The 13,789-nt window shown below is 52.1% G+C and overlaps 1 pseudogene; it reads right to left on the reverse strand.

The window, feature by feature from the left end:
- Positions 1–8,308, reverse strand: part of LOC141580440 (myotubularin-related protein 9-like) — an 8,735-nt pseudogene extending 427 nt beyond the window's left edge.
- Between the last annotated feature and the right edge of the window lie 5,481 nt (positions 8,309–13,789).

Below are 13,789 nucleotides of genomic sequence, written 5' to 3' on the forward strand. Positions count from 1 at the left end.
GAGGCGTGGGGCTCACCTTGCCACAGCTGCAGGCTCTGGGACTCCACAGATGGCCAAGGCATTGAGGACACAGAGTGGGTTCCAGAGTCTTTGTTGCTTTTTTGACCCCAGACCACAGGGAGTACATCTGAATCCTCACTTCATACAGGTGTCTGCAGAAATGGAGGGAGTGAGTTTCCAGCCCCAGGTATGCCCTCTGGGAATCTGGGTGGGCAGCCCTGGGTAGTAGGGTGACAGCCACTCGAGCAGTGATAACTTTTCTCCTTTTTCTTGCAAACATTATTTCCAGTCAGATCTTGTACAGGGCACTAGAATAAAAGAGGAACAAGACAAAGTCCTACTTAAGAGTTCTATTTAAAGGGAGAAACCAATTTAGTTTTGCCTCAGTGTCAGAGAAGGCTAATTAAGAATGTGATGTTTGGGCCGGGCGCAAACATGCTACGTGGCTCACGCCTGTAATCCCAGCACTTTGGGAGCCCAAGGCGGGTGGATCGCGAGGTCAAGAGATCGAGACCATCCTGGTCAACATGGTGAAACCCCATCTCTACTAAAAATACTAAAAATCAGCTGGGCATGGTGGCACGTGCCTGTAATCCCAGCTACTCAGGAGGCTGAGGCAGGAGAATTGCCTGAACCCAGGAGGCGGAGGTTGTGGTGAGCCGAGATTGCGCCATTGCACTCCAGCCTGAGTAACAAGAGCGAAACTCTGTCTCAAAAAAAAAAGAATGTGATGTTTGGCCAGGCGCAGTGGCTCACGCCTGTAATCCTAGCATTTTGGGAGGCTGAGGTGGATGGATCACCTGAGGTCAGGGATTCAAGATCAGCCTGACCAACATGGCTAAACCCCATCTCGGCCGGGCGCGATGGCTCAAGCCTGTAATCCCAGCACTTTGGGAGGCCGAGGCAGGTGGATCACGAGGTCAAGAGATCGAGACCATCCGGGTCAACATAGTGAAACCCCGTCTCTACTAAAAATACAAAAAAAAAAATTAGCTTGGGCCGGGCGCGGTGGCTCAAGCTTGTAATCCCAGCACTTTGGGAGGCCGAGGTGGGTGGATCACAAGGTCGAGAGATCGAGACCATCCTGGTCAACATGGTGAAACCCCGTCTCTATTAAAAATACAAAAAATTAGCTGGGCGTGGTGGCACGTGCCTGTAATCCCAGCTACTCAGGAGGCTGAGGCAGGAGAATTGCCTGAACCCAGGAGGCGGAGGTTGCGGTGAGCCGAGATCGCGCCATTGCACTCCAGCCTGGGTAACAAGAGCGAAACTCCGTCTGAAAAAAAAAAAAAAAAAAAATTAGCTGGGCATGGTGGCACGTGCCTGTAATCCCAGCTACTCAGGAGGCTGAGGCAGGAGAATTGCCTGAACCCAGGAGGCGGAGGTTGCGATGAGCCGAGATCGTGCCATTGCACTCCAGCCTGGGTAATAAGAACGAAACTCTATCTCAAAAAAAAACCAAAAAAAAAACCAAAAACCCTGTCTCTACTAAAAATACAAAATTAGCCTGGTGTGGTGGCATATGCCTGTAATCCCAGCTACTTGGGAGGCTGAGGCAGGAGAATCATTTAACCTGGGAGGTTGACGTTGAGGTTGCAGTGAGCTGAGATCACGCCATTGCATTCCAGCCTGGGCAGCAAGAGTGAAACTCTGTCTCAAAAAAAAGAACTTGATGTTCGAACTTCGTCTCAGGAGACCTAGCATACCCACTGTGCAAAGCAACAGCCAAGACTTGGGGAGAAGCACAAGCCAAAGCAAGAAGGCGGAAGGGGCCCACTGAGGGTATTGAAAGATCTGGACCCAGGAGCTTTGAAAGAAAACTGGTAACAAAGAAGATGCAGAGAGCAGTGAGGCAGCTGCCAGAGAGGCCAAATGGAAAGAGACCACTGTGGATGAAGACACGGGGAGAGCCTTCTGGCAAGGGAGGACCAAACTCAGACATTTTTAGGAAAAAGACTAAAGATGAAGGATTGGGGAGAGGGAGGTAAATAGAGATGATCCAGGACCAGTGGGGTTAGTGAAGTAGGATGGGGTATGGAGGAAGACTGAGCAACAGAAAATAACTAAGTCTGATCTTCACCCTGGAGAGGAGTGAACCCTTCCTCCCCCCATCTCTTAGTGTCATAAGACAAAGCTGACATCTGGGACTGATTAGGAGCATATGCAGCGAGCCAACCAAATAATACAAATACCACTTCTTTTCTTTTTTGATGGAGTCCCGCTCTGTTGCCTGGGTTCAAGCAATTCTTGTGCCTCTGCCTCCCAAGTAGCTGTTATTACAGGTGTGCACTGTCACACCTGGCTAACTTTTTGTATTTTTAGTAGAGATGGGGCTTCACCATGTTGGCCAGGCTGGTCTCGAACTCCTGACCTCAGGTGATCTGCCTGCCTCAGCCTCCCAAAGTGCTGGGATTACAGGTGTGAGCCACCACACCTGGCCAGGTTATGGCTGCTCTTATTCCCTTCATGCTACCGACAAGACAGACTGACAGGTTTGCTATGCATACCCAGCAGGAGAGAGTGGTGAAACAGAAATTTGAGCCCAAATGATTCCACTCTGCTTTCGACCTCTGTTCTATTACTTTGAAAGAATCAACCTTGCAAAGTGATAGCCCCAGAAATTATTTTTGCAGTAACTTTCCCCTTTAATCCTTGTTTTCAAGACGGGTCATTTGCAATTGGCTATGGACAGAGTAGCCCCACGAGGCGGAGGTTGCAGTGAGCTGAGATGGCGCAATTGCACTCCAGCCTGGGCAACAAGTGAGACTCCATCTCAAAAAAACAAAAAAAACAAAAAATCTAAAGGATTGGCCTTGGCCCTTTACATCTCTGGGTTTGCAGAAGTTAGGAGGAAGTATGAGATTTGGAGGTAGTGGCAGGGATGGCACTTGGTTTTCCTAAAAGACAAACTCAATTGGAAGGGAACGATGGCTCCTAAGGAAGTAAGGTACTGATGCCGCAGATATCCAACCCTTTCCTGTGCCTGCCCCTGACCCACCTCAACACCCCCTCAGCTCACCTCTCCTTTTCGCTGTTGCAGAGGAAGGTGCCAAAAGGGGAGGCATAGGTGCACTCAAACAGCGCCAACAGTAGCCCTTCCCCAAACTCCAGTCACAGTGGGAACCGGTGGCCCAGTTGCCACACGCAGTCCGGGAAGAGGAGAAAGGTGGATACCTCGTGCTTGGGGCAGGCATGGGAGAAGACCGAATGGGCACAACACAGCTGGAACGGGTGGCTGGCCTGGGGACGGGGGAAGAGCAATGGGCATGAGGAGGCAAGGTTTCTGGATGGAGGGTAAGGCCAGGGTTGGGCGGTCACTTACTTACCTGGATCCACTCCTGCTCCACTAGCCCCTGGTCCTGCTCAAGCAGTCCGGGATGAGTTGGGCCAGTGAAGTCACAAGCAGGGTGCTGTCTGTGCCTTCAGCCCGATGTACCAGAATGCGGGCCCCTTCCCTGTGGGCCCAGGGCTCATCAGCAGTGGCCTAGTCCTTCCCTCCCAGGGTCACCAGGACAGGAATAGAAGGGACCGAGTTCTAGGCTATATTTGCTTACTGAATCAGTTTTGCGTCCAGGGGTTGATAGCCCTGCCCATCCCGCCCTAGACTCTTTGTCAAGGGGGCTCCATGCCCAGGGCTGCCAAGCAGGTGATGCTAGTGCCTCCTTTATATGTGACAGCCAGCAGCAGCTGTCCAGCTGACTCACCCAGTGGTCCATGCTCTGCTCCAACTCCCCACAGGCCTCCTCCAGGTGCATGAAGCTGTCCTGCAGGGGCCGCCCTCTGGGCAGTGGGAGTCTGGTCATCTTCCCCAGCCCAAGCCCTTGGCAAGTACAGCCTGGGAGCAAGTGCTTGAGACCATGAGAGAGACAGAACCCTGTAAAGAACCCATCTGGCCGGGCACAGTGGCTCATACCTGTAATCCCAGCACTTTGGGAGGCCGAGGCAGGTGGATCACTTGAGGCCAGGAATTTGAGACCAGCCTGGCCAGCATGGCGATACCCTGTCTCTACTAAAAATACAAAAATTAGCCAGGCATAGTGGCAGGCACCTGTAATCTCAGCTACTTGGGAGGCTGAGGCAGGAGAATTACTCGAACCTGGGAGGTGGAGGTTGCAGTGATCCGAGATCGCGCCACTGTACTCCCACTTGGGTGACAGAGAGAGACTCCATCAAAAAAAAAAAAAAAAAAAAAAGGCCGGGCGCGGTGGCTCAAGCCTGTAATCCCAGCACTTTGGGAGGCCGAGGTGGGTGGATCACGAGGTCAAGAGATCGAGACCATCCTGGTCAACATGGTGAAACCCCGTCTCTACTAAAAATACAAAAAATCAGCTGGGCATGGTGGCTCGTGCCTGTAATCCCAGCTACTCAGGAGGCTGAGGCAGGAGAATTGCCTGAACCCAGGAGGCAGAGGTTGCGGTGAGCCGAGATCGCGCCATTGCACTCCAGCCTGGGTAACAAGAGCGAAACTCCATCTCAAAAAAAAAAGCCCATCTGATAAAAGGGACACAGAGCCCCTTGGAGAGCCCAGTCTTACAGCACACACAACCTACGGAGGAGCTCCTAATCTTTGAGACAGGGTCTCATTCTGTGGATGAAATGGTTTCTTAGCTTTGAGGATTCCTCAATCTGATGGGAAAGACTCAAGATCCTTTGAGAAAGCACCTGGGGAGGGGCCGAATAGCCCTCTGGGGAAACACAGAATGCCCTGGGAAACCACCAATTTGATGGCAGTATCACAGTGCCCTTGAAATACCCAAGTCTGATGGGAAAAACAGAGTGCTCCCCAGGGACCCCCAGTCTGATGAGAGAAACACAGTCCTCTTGGAATTCTGCATCTGCTCCTGCCTCCCAGAAACTACTTTGCTCAAGGTCACCAGTGACCTCCCACCAGAAAATCTAACAGAGATTTTTCAGCCCTATTTAGAAGCCTTTAGAGGAGCCGGGTGCGGTGGCTCACAGCTGTAATCCCAGCACTTTGGGAGGCTGAGGCGGGCAGATCACCTGAGGTTGGGAGTTTGAGACCAGTCTGACCAACATGGGGAAACCCCATCTCTACTAAAAATACAAAAATTAGCCAGGCACGGTGGCACATGCCTGTAATCCCAGCTACTAGGGAGGCTGAGGCAGAAGAATTGCTTGAACCCGCCCCTCAAGGCAGAGGTTGCAGTGAGCCGAGATGGCGCCATTGCACTCCAGCCTGGGTAACAAGAGCGAGACTCTATCTCAAAAAAAAAAAAAACCTTCAATGGCTCCCTGCCACCTTGAGGATAAAGTCTAAGCTCATAACCATGGCCTTCCAGACCTCTGTTCTTCCCCGTGATCCCCATCACCTCATTTGTCCTCCCACTTCATACTCGACACTCCCACCATACTGAACGACACTAGTCGCCTCCATCCATGGTTTCACTTTCTGAGGTTTCAGTTACGTACAGGGTCAACTGTGGCCTGAAAATATTACATGGAAAATTCCAGAAATAATTCATAAATTCTAAATTGTAAGCCCTTCTGAATGTCGTGATCAAATCTTGAGTTACCCTGCTCTGTCCCGCTGGGTGGGAATCCTCCCTCTGTCCAGCATATCCATGTTGCACACACTCGCTGCCCGTTAGTCACTTAGTAGCTGTCTTGGTTATCAGAGCAACTGTGGCAGTACTGTAGTGGGCTTGCATTCAAGGTTAATAGGAGCCTGTGGCTGCATTACAAGGCCAATGTCACTCACCACATCTCATCACGTGGGCATTTAAGCATCTCACCTCATCACAAGAAGGATGAGTAAAGTAAGATATCTTGAGAAGGAGACCACACTCATACAACTTTTTTTTTTTAAAACAAGGTCTCATTCTGTCAGCCAGCCTGGAGTGCACTGGTGTGATCACAGCTCACTGCAGCCTCTACCTTCCAGGGCTCAGGTGATCCCCCACCTCAGCCTTTTGAGTAGCTGGGCCTACAGGAGCACATCACTATGCCCGGCTAATTTTGAGACAGGGTCTTGCTCTCACCCAGACCGAGTGCAGTGGCATTATCACAGCTCACTACAACCTCCACCTCCAGGTTCAAACCATCCACCTAGGCCTTTTGAGTAGCTGGGACTACAGGTGTGCACCACCATGCACAGCTGATTTTTGTATTTTTTATGCAAACTGTTTCTCCCAAACAGGACAAATGACCGGGCTGTCTCTGTACCTGGACACCTGCAGTTCCCTCCACATGCAGGGTCTGTCTTCCTTCTTCTGGCTCACTCCTCCTACACTTTTCAGTCTCAGCTAAAACATCCTATTCTCAGGAAAACCTCTGATTACCTGAAGTCGCCTTAGCAAGAGAAGGGCACCTCCTGTGTGCTGCTGTTCATCTCAGGGGATCACGACCGAAGTTCTCCGCTGGTCTCAGTCATGTCTGGGCTGGCTGCCATGGCAGCCCCTGGGCTCAGTGCTGGATAAATAAATGAATACACAGAGTTGTGTATTTTGGATAGGGAAGCAGTCTACTCTCCTCAAACCACAAAACGTCCTCAGGACTTCTTGGCATTGCCATCACCTGGAGACAGAGGGACCAGATTACACCTGTGCAGGTGCAGAACTCAGGGAGGGGTGCATGTGTATAGGCAGAGGCTGTTCCAGGAAGACAAATTTCAGTTTAATGTAAAGAGGTGCTTTTTCTTCCCAGGGAAAGTTGGGGTGCCTAGAGAGTAAAGAGCTCTCTCGGTGGTGGTGTGCAAGTGGGGAGGCCCACATAGAGGGATGACACCAGGAAAGGCTTGAGTCTTCGAGGTTCCTGGCGGATCCCCTCACCCCAACACACATTCACACATCTACATTCACAGAGCCCTGCAGGAGTGGACCTGGGAGAGGGTGGGAGGCCCCTTACCTCTCCAGGGGGCCGGTGCAACAGTTTCCAGCAGGGTAAGAGGCCTTGGCCTAAGTGCCTCCGCCAGTTACGCGGGCCTGTTTTGAGGCCTGGGCTGAGCGCGTGTCCACGATGAAGCCCCGTGAACTAGGGCAAGCCCCCGCTAGCATAGCTCGCAGCAGCTCCTGGTCCTCCTCGCTGGGCAGCTTCTGGAGACCCGTCAGGGGCTGGCTGGAGCGTAGAAGAACCTGCGGATCGGATTCACTTCTGGAAGTGGACCGCCATACCTCAGGGGGTTTCTGCACACGGACAGGCTAGAGCCCAGCAACCAGGCCGGAACTCACGAGGCTTCAGACCAGTCTGGGGATGTTGTGGATTGGGACCCTATGAATAGACCATGGTCGGGTCCTGGCTTGACAAAAGAAGGCACTAAGCTTCGCGCGGGGCCCAGAACCGCCAGGGGCGGGGCCAAAGAAAGGTGATACCCCCTCCCTTCGAAAAGGCGGGAGAGGGGCGGGGCCAGAATGGGCCAGGAGTCGGGGCGCGGCCACCGCCACGCAGCGAATTGGCCTGGCCGAAAAGAAAAGGTCCAGAAAAGCCTCAGCTGCACAGGGGCGGAGCGTGGCGAGGGCACACTCAGGGTTCCGCTGGGAGCGTGGCGGTAGCTGAGCACTGGGAAGCGGCCTCCCTGGCGGAAGCGGGCGCTATGCGCCAGGTCATCATTGTCCACCAAGCGTGGGACAATCACGGCACGGAGTAACTGGGGCAGAAGCTGAAGTCCTCGTTCAACTTGCTCAGCCGTCATGCGTTGGTCTGCGGCGCAGGGAGGAGAGGCCAGGTCTAGGGCACCCATGGAGTGCCCTGTCCCTGCGCCTCTTCCCGCGCCTCTTCCAGGCCCAGCTTCCACCTCCCCGGGCCTCCACGACTGCGCTCACCTCTACAGCTACTCGCTTGTAGCAGCGTTCGGGCGAGAGGAAGTGCCAGGAGTCGTCCAATCTCAGGCCCTTGGGATGGCAGAAGAACAGGCAGGAGGTGATGGCCAATTCCAGGGAGGACAGCGCCTAGAGAAGGAAGTCAGGGGCTCTGGGGAGGGTCGGAATCGTCTCGCCCGCCCCCTTTCCAGCCCCTCAGCCCCTGTAGCTTCAGCTTGGGCCTCTCCACGTACCCCGGACCACCCTGCAGCCCTCTCTCATTTAGCTGCGGCTGCGGAGCCTTTTTGAACAGTAGTGCCTTTTTATTCCCCTCCACACGAGACAGGGATAGTTTCAAAGGCTCGGGCGCGCCCTCCATACACCTCGATGGAGCGGGCCATGTCCAGCGTCGCTTCCCCGTCCTCTATTTCCAGCTGCAGCATCCGCAGGTCCTTACAGCGCAGGGTGATGGTGCCGGAGTCACCCGCAACCCTGCGAGGGACGGGCCCAGGCTTAGTGTCCCTCGCTAAGGGGAGGATGGTGCCCTCCTGCATGACGCAGGGTGATGGTGCCCTACTGCGTAACGCCCAATCCGGGAAACGGGTAGCCCCTCTCTTGGGACAACGAAACTTGCTGGCCCTCTCTGGAACTCATTGTCCCCTCCCAGGAGAGGGGCAAGAGTTTCTCGAATTGGGCGTTACGCTGGAGGGCGCCAGTTGCGACTGCACGGGCAGTTTCCCTTACCTCGCCGAGCCGCGTGCTCTGCAACTCCGGGGACGCCCCCGCCACGTCTCACGGCTTCTTGGGGCTACGCAACAGCAGCCACAGGTCCCAAGACGACGTTCCCCCCTCCCCCCGCGACAGCAGCAGGTGGTGGCCAGTGACACAGCGTCAGCTCAGAGAATTCCATTCTGCCAGTGAGAGACCCGGGGCCCAGTAGAAGGCCTGACTCTGGGAGCCTCCGGAGGGGCAGGCTAGGGCTTCGAAAGGGACTGGAACTGTCTGGAAGGTTGCTGTCGACGCCGCCGGCTGGACAGCTGTTAAGGAGGCCTTCAGAGGAAGGGATCACAGTTTCACAGGAATTTTCCTTCATATTGCCAGTATCTCTTGGCGAGGTCTCTAGCCAGAGACTGTAATAAACAAATCTCCATTTCACCATCTGTGAAATGGGGAGAATAATCTTGCCTAAGGTCCTTAACCCTGTGCCTGGGTTGCAGGAGACACTCAAGATTTTTGTTTTGTTTGTTTGTTTGTTTTTAAGCCCTGAGGTGCTAGCACTACTGCTGACTTTAAAAAGAAAGAAAGGCTGGTTGCAGTGGCACCCGCCTGTAATCTCAGCAATTTTGGGGGTCAGGAGTTCGAGACCAGCCTGGCTAACATAGTGAAATCCCGTTTCTACTAAAAATACACAAAATTGGCAGGGCACGGTGGTTCAAACCTGTAATCCCAGCACTCTGGGAGGCCGAGGTGGGCGGATCACGAGGTTAGGAGATCAAGACTATCCCGGCCAATATGGTGAAACCCCATCTCTACTAAAAATACAAAAATTAGCTGGGCATGATGGCGGGCGCCTGTAATCTCAGCTATTCAGGAGGTTGAGGCAAGAGAATTGCTTGAACCCGGGAGGCAGATGTTGCATTGAGCCGAGATTGTGCCATTCCACTACAGCATGGGTGAAAAGAGCAAAACTCTGTCTCAAAAATGAAAGCAAGAAAGAAAAATAACCATCTCTTCCCCTGTACCCTGGTGGAAGGGCCGGAAAGTGGGTGTGAAACTGGGAACTGCCTACTTCCATACACAAGAAACTTGGGTTGGGGAAATCCTTTGGTCCACCTTAAATACAAGCAGCTATGCAGCTGACGCCCCTCCCCCGCCTCACTCCTGGAGGTCCCTGCCTGAGCTTGCCCTCTGTGCAGCCCACTTCGGGCTGAGTCCTGATCTCCAGAACCCCATCTGCTATCACTCCATCCTTTCAGTAAGTGTGTATTGCCTATACATTGAGCTGAGCCCTGTGTTTGGTGCTGGGACCCAGGGATGACTGAGGAAGATTCTGTTCACGGTTTTCAGTCTAGCAAGAGACACAATTAAGCTGATAAAATTGCAGGAAGAAAGCTGAGCCGATTTACCACAGGACCCATCTATTCATTCACCCACCTTCTTTTTCTTTTTTAAATGTCTTTGTGGTGATGGGGTCTCCCTGGTTTTCCCAGGCTGGTCTTCAACTCCCAAGCCTCAAGCAATCCTCCTGTCTCGTGGCCTCCCAAAGTGCTGGGATTACATGCACGAGCCACCATAACCAGCCTCATTTATGTATGTATGTATGTATGTATTTATATTAAGAATAAAGGTATAGGCCGGGCGCGGTGGCTCAAGCCTGTAATCCCAGCACTTTGGGAGGCCGAGGCGGGTGGATCACAAGGTCGAGAGATCGAGACCATCCTGGTCAACATGGTGAAACCCCGTCTCTACTAAAAATACAAAAAATTAGCTGGGCATGGTGGCACGTGCCTGTAATCCCAGCTACTCAGGAGGCTGAGGCAGGAGAATTGCCTGAACCCAGGAGGCGGAGGTTGCAGTGAGCCGAGATCGCGCCATTGCACTCCAGCCTGGGTAACAAGAGCGAAACTCCGTCTCAAAAAAAAAAAAAAAAGAATAAAGGTATAGGGCTGGGTGTGGTGGCTCACGCCTGTAATCCCAGCACTTTGGGAGGCTGAGGTGAGCGGATAGCTTGAGGCCAGAAGTTCAAGACCAGCTTGGCCAACATGGTGAAACCCAGTCTCTACTAACAATAAAAAAAATTGGCCGGGCACGGTGGCTCACGCCTGTAATCCCAGCACTTCACTTCGGGAGGCCGAGACGGGCAGATCACTAGGTCAAGAGATCGAGACCATCCTGGCCAACATAGTGAAACCCCATCTCTACTAAAAATACAAAAAAATTAGCTGGGCGTGGTGGTGCACGCCTGTAGTCCCAGCTACTTGGGAAGCTGAGGCAGGTGAATTGCTTGAACGCGGGAGGCAGAGGTTGCAGTGAGCCAAGACTGCACCACTGCACTCCAGCCTGGCACCTGTCAACAGAGCAAGACTCTGTCTCAAAAAAAAAAAAAAAAAAATTAGCCAGGCATGGTGATGATGTGTGCTTGTAGTCCCAGCTACTCGGACAGCTGAGGGAGGAGAATCCCTTGAACCCAAGAAGCAGAGGCTGCAGTGACCCGAGATCGCAAGACTGCACTCTAGCCTGAGCAACAGAGCAAGACTCTGTCACACACACACACACACACACACACACACACACACACACTGCCAAGCGAGGTGGCTCATGCCTGTAATCCCAACACTTTTCTGGTCTAGGCAGACAGATCACTTGAGGTCAGGAGGAGTTCGTGACCAGCCTGGCCAACATTGCAAAACCCCGTCTCTACTAAAAATACAAAAATTAGCCGGGCATGGTGGCTCGCACCTGTAATCCCAGCTACTTGGGAGGCTGAGGCAGGATAATCACTTGAACCCGGGAGGCAGAGGTTGCAGTAAGCTGAGATCCACCACTGCACTCCAGCTTGGGTGACCACGAGATTCATCTCAAAAAAAAGAATAAAGGAATACAGAGGGGAGTGGTGGCTCATGGCTGTAATCCCAGCACTTTGGGAAACCAAGGCAGGAGGATCGCTTGAGCCCAGGAGTTTGAGAACAGCCTGGGCAACATGGTAAAACCCCAACTCTACCAAAACCACAAAAAATTAGCCAAGCGTGATGTGTGCCTGTGGTCCCAGGTACTAGGGAGGCTGAGGTGGGAGGATCACTTGAGCCTGGGAGTTGGAGGTTGCAGTGAGCTGAGATTTCGCTACTGCACTGCAGGCTGGATGACAGTGAAACCCCGTCTCATTTAAAAAATAAAAAAATAAAAAATAAAAAGACTAGGGCACAGGCATGTGCCACCATGCCCTGCTAATTTTTTTTTTCTTTCTCATCCTCTGACTTTCAATCCCACTAATTAAGAAAAAATAAATAAATAAAAGGGCCAGGTGCAGTGGCTCACACCTGTAGTCCAGCACTTTGGGAGGCCGAGGTGGGAGGATCACGAGGTCAGGAGATAGAGACCATCCTGGCTAATGCCGTGAAACCCCGCCTCTAAAAAAAAAAAAATGTTACCCAGGCTGGTGTCAAACTCCTGGGCTCAAATGATCCTCCTACCTCCACCTCCTAAAGTGCTGAGAATACAGGCATGAGCCTTGGTCATATTTTTTCATTTTATTTTTATTTATTTTATTCTAGCAGCTCTTTTATTAAGAGTGTATATAATTTCTTTTCTTTCTTTCTTTTCTTTTCTTTTTTTTTTGAGATGGAGCTTCTCTCTTGTTGTCCAGGCTGGAGTGCCATGGTGTGAGCTCTGCTCACAGCAACCTCGACCTCCTGGGTTCAAGTGATTGTCCTGTCTCAGCCTCCCGAGTAGCTGGGATTACAGGGATGCGCCACCATGCCTGGCTAATTTTTTGTATTTTTAGTAGACACAAAGTTTTTCCATGTTGGTCACACTGGTCTCAAACTCCCGCCCTCAGGTGATCCGCCCACCTTGGCCTCCCAAAGTACTGGGATTACAGGCATGAGCCACCATGCCTGGCCTATTTTCATTTCTTTCTTTTATTTTTCTTTTTTTTTTTTAAGAGACAGGGTTTCACCATTGGCCAGGCTGAGTCTTGAACTCCTGACCTCGTGATCCACTCGCCTCAGCCTTCCAAAGTGCTGAGATTACAGGTATGAATGAGCCACTGGACCTGGCCCTATTTTCTTTTCTTTTTTTTTTTTTTTTTGAGATGAAGTTTTGCTCTTGTTACCCAGGCTGGAGTGCAATGGCACAATCTTGGCTCATTGCAACCTCTGCCTCCTGGGTTCAGGCAATTCTCCTGCCTCAGCCTCCTGAGTAGCTGGGATTACAGGCACGTGCCACCATGCCCAGCTAATTTTTTGTATTTTTAGTAGAGATGGATTTTCACCATGTTGACCAGGATGGTCTCGATCTCTTGACCTCGTGATCCATCTGCCTCGGCCTCCCAAAGTGCTGGGATTACAGGCGGGAGCCATCGTGCCCGGCCATTTTTTATTTTTTTATTTTTTTTATTGAGACAGAGTCTCATGCTGTCACCAGGCGCCAGGCTGGAGTGCAGTTGCGTGATCTCACTGCAATCTTCGCCTCTGAGGTTCAAGCAATTCTCCTGCCTCAGCCTCCTGAGTAGCTGGAACTACAGGCACGTGCCACCACGCCTAGCTAATGTTTTCGGTTTTTTTTTTTTTTTTTTAAAGACGGGGTTTCGCCGGGCGCGGTGGCTCAAGCCTGTAATCCCAGGACTTTGGGAGGCCGAGGCGGGTGGATCACGAGCTCAAGAGATCGAGACCAACCTGGTCAACATGGTGAAACCCCGTTTCTACTAAAAATACAAAAAATTAGCTGGGCATGGTGGCACATGCCTGTAATCCCAGCTACTCAGGAGGCTGAGGCAGGAGAATTGCATGAACCCAGGAGGCAGAGGTTGCGGTGAGCCGAGATCGTGCCATTGCACTCCAGCCTGGGTAACAAGAGCGAAACTCCGCCTCAAAGAAAAAAAAAAAAAAAAGAAGAAGAAGACGGGGTTTCACCAGGCTGGTCTTGAACTCCCAACCTCAGGTGATCCGCCCACCTTGGCTTCCAAAGTGCTTGGATTACAGGCGTGAGCCACCACAGCCACTACTTTTTTTGTATTTTTTAGTCGAGATGGGGTTTCACCATGTTGGTCTGGATGGTCTTGATCTCTTGACCTGGTGATCTGCCCACTTCAGCTTCCCAAAGTGCTGGAATTACAGGCGTGAGCCACCTCACCCAGCCTCCTATTTTCATTTCTTTCTTTTTTTTTTTTTTTTTTTTTGAGACGGAGTTTCGCTCTTGTTACCCAGGCTGTAGTGCAATGGCACGATCTCGGCTCACCGCAACCTCCGCCTCCTGGGTTCAGGCAATTCTCCTGCCTCAGCCTCCTGAGTAGCTGGGATTACAGGCAAGCACCACCA

The sequence above is a fragment of the Saimiri boliviensis genome, chromosome 11, assembly GCF_048565385.1.
Source record: "Saimiri boliviensis isolate mSaiBol1 chromosome 11, mSaiBol1.pri, whole genome shotgun sequence".
NCBI classification, from domain to species: domain Eukaryota; kingdom Metazoa; phylum Chordata; class Mammalia; order Primates; family Cebidae; genus Saimiri; species Saimiri boliviensis.